This window comes from Portunus trituberculatus, chromosome 28, assembly GCF_017591435.1.
Source record: "Portunus trituberculatus isolate SZX2019 chromosome 28, ASM1759143v1, whole genome shotgun sequence".
In the NCBI taxonomy this organism is placed as follows: domain Eukaryota; kingdom Metazoa; phylum Arthropoda; class Malacostraca; order Decapoda; family Portunidae; genus Portunus; species Portunus trituberculatus.
The window spans coordinates 4,770,525-4,778,186 of NC_059282.1; the positions used below are offsets into that span (position 1 = coordinate 4,770,525).

Here is a 7,662-nt window from a genome sequence, read left to right on the forward strand (position 1 = left end):
TATATATATATATATATATATATATATATATATACACACACACAGTAGTACCTCGAGATACGATTATCCCAACATACGTTTTTTTTTATATATGACGAAAAATTTCATATAATTTACGCCTTGAAATATAACAATATTTTTAAGATACGAATAGCCATTGGTAGGTGGCGCAGTGATCAATAGGCTACCCACGTCCACCCGAACATTCAGCCTGTGTTGTGTATTGTTCATCCTTTGTACATGTATGTGTCTTTGCTCCTCGGCAGTGTGTATTTTTTCTCATGTTTTGTGAACTCATGGGTCCCAAAACTAAAAGTTTGGCGAGAAACACACAAAGTAGCCTGTATTCACATACTGATTACACTTAGAAATTCAATAAATGAGCGAGTACAAATGGTGTTCTACCCACAAGCAACTCTTCCTCTTTGTAATGCAAAAAACCAGTACTCTCTAGATGTCATGGTTACCAAATTATCACAGGTTGAATGAGGTAGTATCATCAGTTTACGCGGCCTTGCATCTGATCGGGTTCAGTGGCCTTGGCTAGAGCGAGAGAAAACAGGGCCCCTTGTATATTCTCTCTCTCTCTCTCTCTCTCTCTCCTGTCGCCTGTTCTGATACCACTCTCATTCAAAAGTTGTCTCCCCGTAACATGGCGAGAGACCCGAGGTATAGAAGTAAGGCACGTGGGAGAGGTGGCGGAATCAGACACCGTGAAATCACTGTCACTCCCACCATCCATCGTTGGTGACACAGTGACGTAGAGCGTATGTTTACTCCTGATGAGTGTTGCCAGCTCACAAGCAAAGAAAACGGGAAGAAAATAGCCAAAATATAGCCGTAAAAAGCCTAAACATCTATCAACGTGCCCCGAGTCTTGCATGATGAACGTCTATCGATGTGTCCCGAGTTTTGCGGGTTAAGTTGTTATTTTGGGCAATATAGTTAATTTATATCATGCATACAATAAACTTTGTATTTATCTTATATTAAATCTATATTTGGTTGGTATTTAGAGCGTGTTAATTTTTTGGGGCAGGGTAAATTCATATCACAAGAACAAATTAATTCTATTTTCATTAATTTCTATGGGAAAAATTGATTTGATATACAATTTTTTGATATACAACAATCGTCACGGAACGAATTAAAATCATGTGTCGAGGTACCACTGTATATATATATATATATATATATATATATATATATATATATATATATATATATATATATATATATATATATATATATATATAGTTTTTGATACACACACACACACACACACACAGCCCGGTAGCTCAGTGGTTAGAGCGCTGGCTTCACAAGCCAGATAACCGGGGTTCGATTCCCCGGCCGGGTGGAGATATTTGGGTGTGTCTCCTTTCACGTGTAGCCCCTGTTCACCTAGCAGTGAGTAGGTACGGGATGTAAATCGAGGAGTTGTGACCTTGTTGTCCCGGTGTGTGGTGTGTGCCTGGTCTCAGACCTATCCCAAGATCGGAAATAATGAGCTCTGAGCTCGCTCCGTAGGGTAACGTCTGGCTGTCTCGTCAGAGACTGCAGCAGATCAAACAGTGAATACACACATATCAGTCATTCTTCAGCTACAACATATATGAACATATCTTTACTGTTGTACTTGTATGTGTGAATGGATATAGCATGGGGTCACGTATGTTTATTTTAAATGTTAATATTTGAAAGGGTTGGTGAATATGTGTAATGTAGTCCAGCTTTAGATAGTCATGATTGTCACCATGAGACTGTGTCACAGGGAAGATTGGAAGAAATGACTGTGCACAGCAAATTCCAAATTAGGAGTACATATTGAAATATTCCTTTGGTCCCCCACATATTTGTAGTATTATTTTTTTTTTATACACAAGTACTTTGTACACACACAACATTATGTATGTGTTATGTTTACTTTGACACTTGAGAAGTATTAGTTTAGCAGGAAGACATGACCCATTCTGTGCATAGCAGAGTCACTTAGCGGCTCGTGGGCTGCTATCCGGCATGACGTCCTCAGACCTAATGCTAGTGACAGCAGCACACCTGTCACTGACAGGAGGGGTCAGTGCACTGAAACTACCTCAAAGATGAAGCATGTAGCATGTATTTCATCTAGTCTGTGAGACCCATTGGGCCAAATTAATAATAAGTGATGAAGACAGCGGATTATCATTCACAAAGCTTTTGATGATGTTCCCTATGGTGAACAGGTACTTTTCATAGTGAAAATATATTGATGTACTATTGATGTTGCACATGGTAATGAGCATATACAAAGCATTATTTGCTTCAGTTGTATGAAGGATATGTCAACCATGCAGTACAGTTAACTTCAGTTGTATGAAGATTACTTACGTTGAATACTATATAAACTCTCACTGAGTGTGGCATATAAGGCTGAAATGATGTTATAGGATATTTTTAACTTGAGTTTAACTTTCTTAAAAATGTTGAAAGATACTTTGGTGTTAAGGTAAATTATATAGTTCGTCACATAGAAATATTATGGTTCCCAAACAATTTGCTGTTTGACAAGTTCTCTGTCAGTCTTTTGTAGTGTTTCTGACTTTCTGCATAGCCTGCCTCAGAACACCTCTCGGAAGTGCACTGTGGCTCTTTGTGGCGGTGCACTCACGGGACGGAATCTAGGGCACAGTTTGTAGGAAAATAATGACACACATACTGGTAAGGCAAAACAGGGACCTGGGTGCAGTGAGTGGGTGAGTTGGTTAGTGGTATGCTGTGGGGTGTAGTGTGGGGTGGGTGGTGCCAGTCACTGTTGTTAGAGGCCACTCCTCCACTTGGTTGACTATTGATAAGCAGCATCTCCCTAGTGAAGGTATTATGTATCTCATCTGTAGAATACTATCTTGTAAACAGTGTTACATTGATATGTATAAGAACAAAACATGTTGATCAATCTTTACTATCTGTTCAAATTATATTTTTTTGTAAATGAGCCAGATTATGGGTACATTTTAGAGTATGAGCCAGAATAACTATTATGGGTATATTACAAAGTATTCATTGTATCACATCAATGTTAAAATTTCCTTTCATGAATGTTTTCTGCAATATTGTAGTATTCCATGTTTTCAGAAATTGTTTAATAGTTTACACAAGCACAATTCCAGGCTGCATAGATTGTGTAAAATAACTCAATATTACAGAAAACGGAATAATTTGACAATTTTCCTTTTCAACAATTCTATTTTGTATTATGGAATTCATGTTTACAAATGTCTACTTATCAAAAAGCAAAGGGGTTGTCCAGCTGCTCCTGAACTCAAAATGTTAATGTATTCCCCGCAAAAGCCACAGAGTGCTATGCAAGGGTCATTTGGGCGCAGTGTGAAGGCTGAGACACAGCACAGGTGTTACTTGTACTTTACTGGAGTATAAGAAAGAATACCAAGACCAATGCCAAGCAAAGGTCTTTTTATTTTAATTCTAAAATTGTTGCTTTATTTTCATTGAGTGTTGACCAGCAAATTTCTGCCATGGTAGATGTAATAACTCAGAATCAATTCTTGGGAGAGGTTGTAAGGTTATCATTAGTAACAATATGTATACTGAAGTCAGTAAAAACTTTAAACATTTGACATCCTAAACACTGTGCTGGGATTGTCTTGTTCTTGCTGTGTTCCACCAACAGAAGTACAGGACAAGGTTGTACATGAGGCTTTATACATATCAACTGAACAAAATAACCAGATGACTGGTTGGGTGTTGATCCGTGTCCAGAGTACAATAATAGTGTGGATATGAAAGCACAGCACTCTGGGATGAAGTTGGCTCCTTGCCATTCACTGCTGTCTGTGTGGTATTGTGAGAAATATTTGCAGTAAACTTTAGAAAAGGTCTTTTTATTTTAATTCTAAAATTGTTGCTTTATTTTCATTGAGTGTTGACCAGCAAATTTCTGCCATGGTAGATGTAATAACTCAGAATCAATTCTTGGGAGAGGTTGTAAGGTTATCATTAGTAACAATATGTATACTGAAGTCAGTAAAAACTTTAAACATTTGACATCCTAAACACTGTGCTGGGATTGTCTTGTTCTTGCTGTGTTCCACCAACAGAAGTACAGGACAAGGTTGTACATGAGGCTTTATACATATCAACTGAACAAAATAACCAGATGACTGGTTGGGTGTTGATCCGTGTCCAGAGTACAATAATAGTGTGGATATGAAAGCACAGCACTCTGGGATGAAGTTGGCTCCTTGCCATTCACTGCTGTCTGTGTGGTATTGTGAGAAATATTTGCAGTAAACTTTAGAAAAGGTCTTTTTATTTTAATTCTAAAATTGTTGCTTTATTTTCATTGAGTGTTGACCAGCAAATTTCTGCCATGGTAGATGTAATAACTCAGAATCAATTCTTGGGAGAGGTTGTAAGGTTATCATTAGTAACAATATGTATACTGAAGTCAGTAAAAACTTTAAACATTTGACATCCTAAACACTGTGCTGGGATTGTCTTGTTCTTGCTGTGTTCCACCAACAGAAGTACAGGACAAGGTTGTACATGAGGCTTTATACATATCAACTGAACAAAATAACCAGATGACTGGTTGGGTGTTGATCCGTGTCCAGAGTACAATAATAGTGTGGATATGAAAGCACAGCACTCTGGGATGAAGTTGGCTCCTTGCCATTCACTGCTGTCTGTGTGGTATTGTGAGAAATATTTGCAGTAAACTTTAGAAAATTGTGGTTTCCGTGGGAATTATAGCTTTTAGTTTATAAACATACATATATCTATATTCATTTTTATTTAAAGTGGAATTATATTTATGATAATATTGTACCTCATATTTTTTTAACATTTAAAGTAAAAGTTATATTTATTATGGAAATTATACTGGTGAACTTGTGTGCTAATATGTAAGAAACATGTATATAAAATGAAAACATTAATGTTATTGCTTAGTATAAAGATAACTGATGGGCAATTATTTGTATGTATGTACATCTGATGTGCATGACACATGTATGTACGTACTGCATTATGATTCAGGATGTAGCTTTGACAATTGGTTTGTCTTAGGATACTTTATTTGTTTTACTGAGTGTAATGTTTGGAGCTAATAATAAATTACACTATATGCAAGTAAACATATTGTAAAATTAATCATTAATTTAAACTAATTGCGACATAGTTTCAAATTTGGTAATTATCATGAAATTGTTTTTATGATGCATTCATACCTCAGAATTGCCATTAATCTAAATTACCATTATTCAGTTGTTGATGATTACTTTGCACATCTGGCTACAGTTTTATATACATCCATGAGTCATTCATTAATTTGTTAGAAACTTTGGATTGGTGCTAAAGTTACATTTATTGAGTCATGATAAATGAGTGAAGGGATTCACTGATGATAAGACACTGGGAGGCCTTTCAGTATGTTACCTATGTTGTGCAGAAACTCACTTTTAGGGTGCTCAATTTTTCATTCAGAGTGCAAAGTAAAAGAAAAGAGGAGTAACTATACACTGTACAGTCAGTGTACATCTGTATTATATTCCTGTTCTAGTTACCATTTTGCTCTGATTATTTCTGTCATTGTAACTCCTCAAGCATGTGTGAGTCGGAGGGAGAAAGAGTCAGGTATTGAATAACACTGCAATGCCTACGTATATGCTATATTTTTTTGGTATATGTTAACATTTTAATGTTGTATGTAGTTGATCTGGAGCTTTGTTGTGATAATGTTGGTGAGACTAAGGTTTGGGTGTCAGACTCTTGAGTGTTGTGGTTGTACACTGCTAACAGAACAAACAGCTTCCTAGTTGCCAAAACTTAGCAAATACAGTGTGTAAATATCGTGTTAACCTCTACCTCCTCCTGAGTTCCCGGTCTGGTGTAGCGTAGGCGCAGTGAGGCTCCCACAGCGGTGCCTTGGCTGTGGTGTTTAGTTGGTGTCAACACAAAATTGTAGCAAATATACATCAGAAATATATTTTTGACCCAGTTGAAGGAGAGTTATATATGCCATGTACCACACTAATTGTAATAATGCCTGACAAGTAGTGTTTCCAGCAATTATTTTTCCAGGACAACACTTCCTTCTCAGCCATGCACAATGCACTCATGATACTGAAGTCACTGGGTAGCTGTATGCCTTCATCAAGGTGTATACTCCCTCTTGACAGACAATACTTAATTAAAATGCAGACAAAAACCTGAATCACTTAATTCCAGAACTCCCAATTAGGTTCTGATAAAGTGTTCACCAGAAATTGGCATTTCTAACAGCAGTATCATGGGTTCTTGTCAAGCCAACACTGTCCCTCTCCTCTTCAGTAGATCCAACCCTACTGTTCTTTTGTGATCATTACTTCTTGCTGAATTGTACTAAGAGTATTACAATAGAGTGGCACTTGTAAAGCACCTTTGTCTTTACATTTGTTAATATGATATAAAGCAAGTAATTATTTTTTGAATGTGGGCATATTTCTGTACAAAGAAATATCTTAATGATCTTGTAACAATTAAGAAATGTAGTCTATATGATGTATAATATCACAAAGTTTGATGCCAACAACCATATCTGTAAAACCACAGGAAAAAAACTAAAAGACTATAATATGCACACATACTCTGATTTCTTATTTATCTTATTTTTGTGAAGATTTTCATTGTAAGTGCAAAGAACATTTTTTTTTTTCCATAGGTTTGTGTAATCCACAGTACATTGATCATATTCAAAGTTGTTCTAATGAAGCATGTAAACTCTATTCTTGTAAGTATTTTGGTCAAGATCCTGTGTTTAGTGATTCAAGAGAAGAAATAGAGAACATTAGAGGTATTCAATATTCTTATCAAAGAGTTTCTGTGTCTCAGTATCACATATATTTTTATATAAACTAATTTTTAAGTACCAAGAATCACCCATGTGAGGGTTGTGTCCGCAAGCCACTCACAGCCTGGCTTGTGGGCAACTAATCATACATAACAAGGTACTAACACTGAGGAGCTTACAACACCTCTCACGTGAGGAAAACATAGTGAATTTCTTGCCATCTGTTTGTAACTCTAGCAAATCATTACAGTTCACCCATGTTTCCACTTGTTAAATGCCTTATTTGTTAAAGACCAAATCCTTATGTCACAATATTACTATTGATGTAATAAAAATATCAAATAACTTTTCTTTTATGATATTTCTTCATTCAGTGAATAATGGGAATTCTTACACCATACTGGCCTTAAATGGAGAGAAATCCCATATTAGCAAGCATGTCAGCTCAATGACAGTGGTGAAAACACTGCTACTCCTTAAAAAATGACAGAAGGTGTGCTTTTATGATGCAGGAGAAAATGTTGATATGGTAATTCTCTAAGCAATACCAAACAACTAACAAAATTTGAAAAGGGTGCACATAAACTACAGTGTACTTTTTGAAGAGACAAATGAATGATCAGACATTCTTATTCCTAATGCATCTCATAAGTTCAACACAATCACTTCTTATTGAATTACCTTCTGAAAAAAAATATATTCTTGTTAATAAATTGTGTTCCTGAACACAATCGAGGCAGGTAGATCAACTGAAAAGAACTGCTGCTTTGATAACACAGACAAAAAATACTTCAGCCCAATAAATGACTGAAAGATTTGATACCCTGGCAACT

At 36.2% G+C, this 7,662-nt stretch overlaps 1 long non-coding RNA gene across 1 annotated transcript; it reads left to right on the plus strand.

Moving 5' to 3' along the window:
* The first annotated feature begins 1,462 nt into the window (after positions 1 to 1,462).
* On the plus strand, positions 1,463 to 7,175 carry LOC123510204. Its single transcript, XR_006676417.1, has 2 exons — positions 1,463 to 3,448; positions 3,876 to 7,175. It is a non-coding gene; the product is annotated as an uncharacterized LOC123510204 (long non-coding RNA).
* Positions 7,176 to 7,662: the final 487 nt, after the last annotated feature.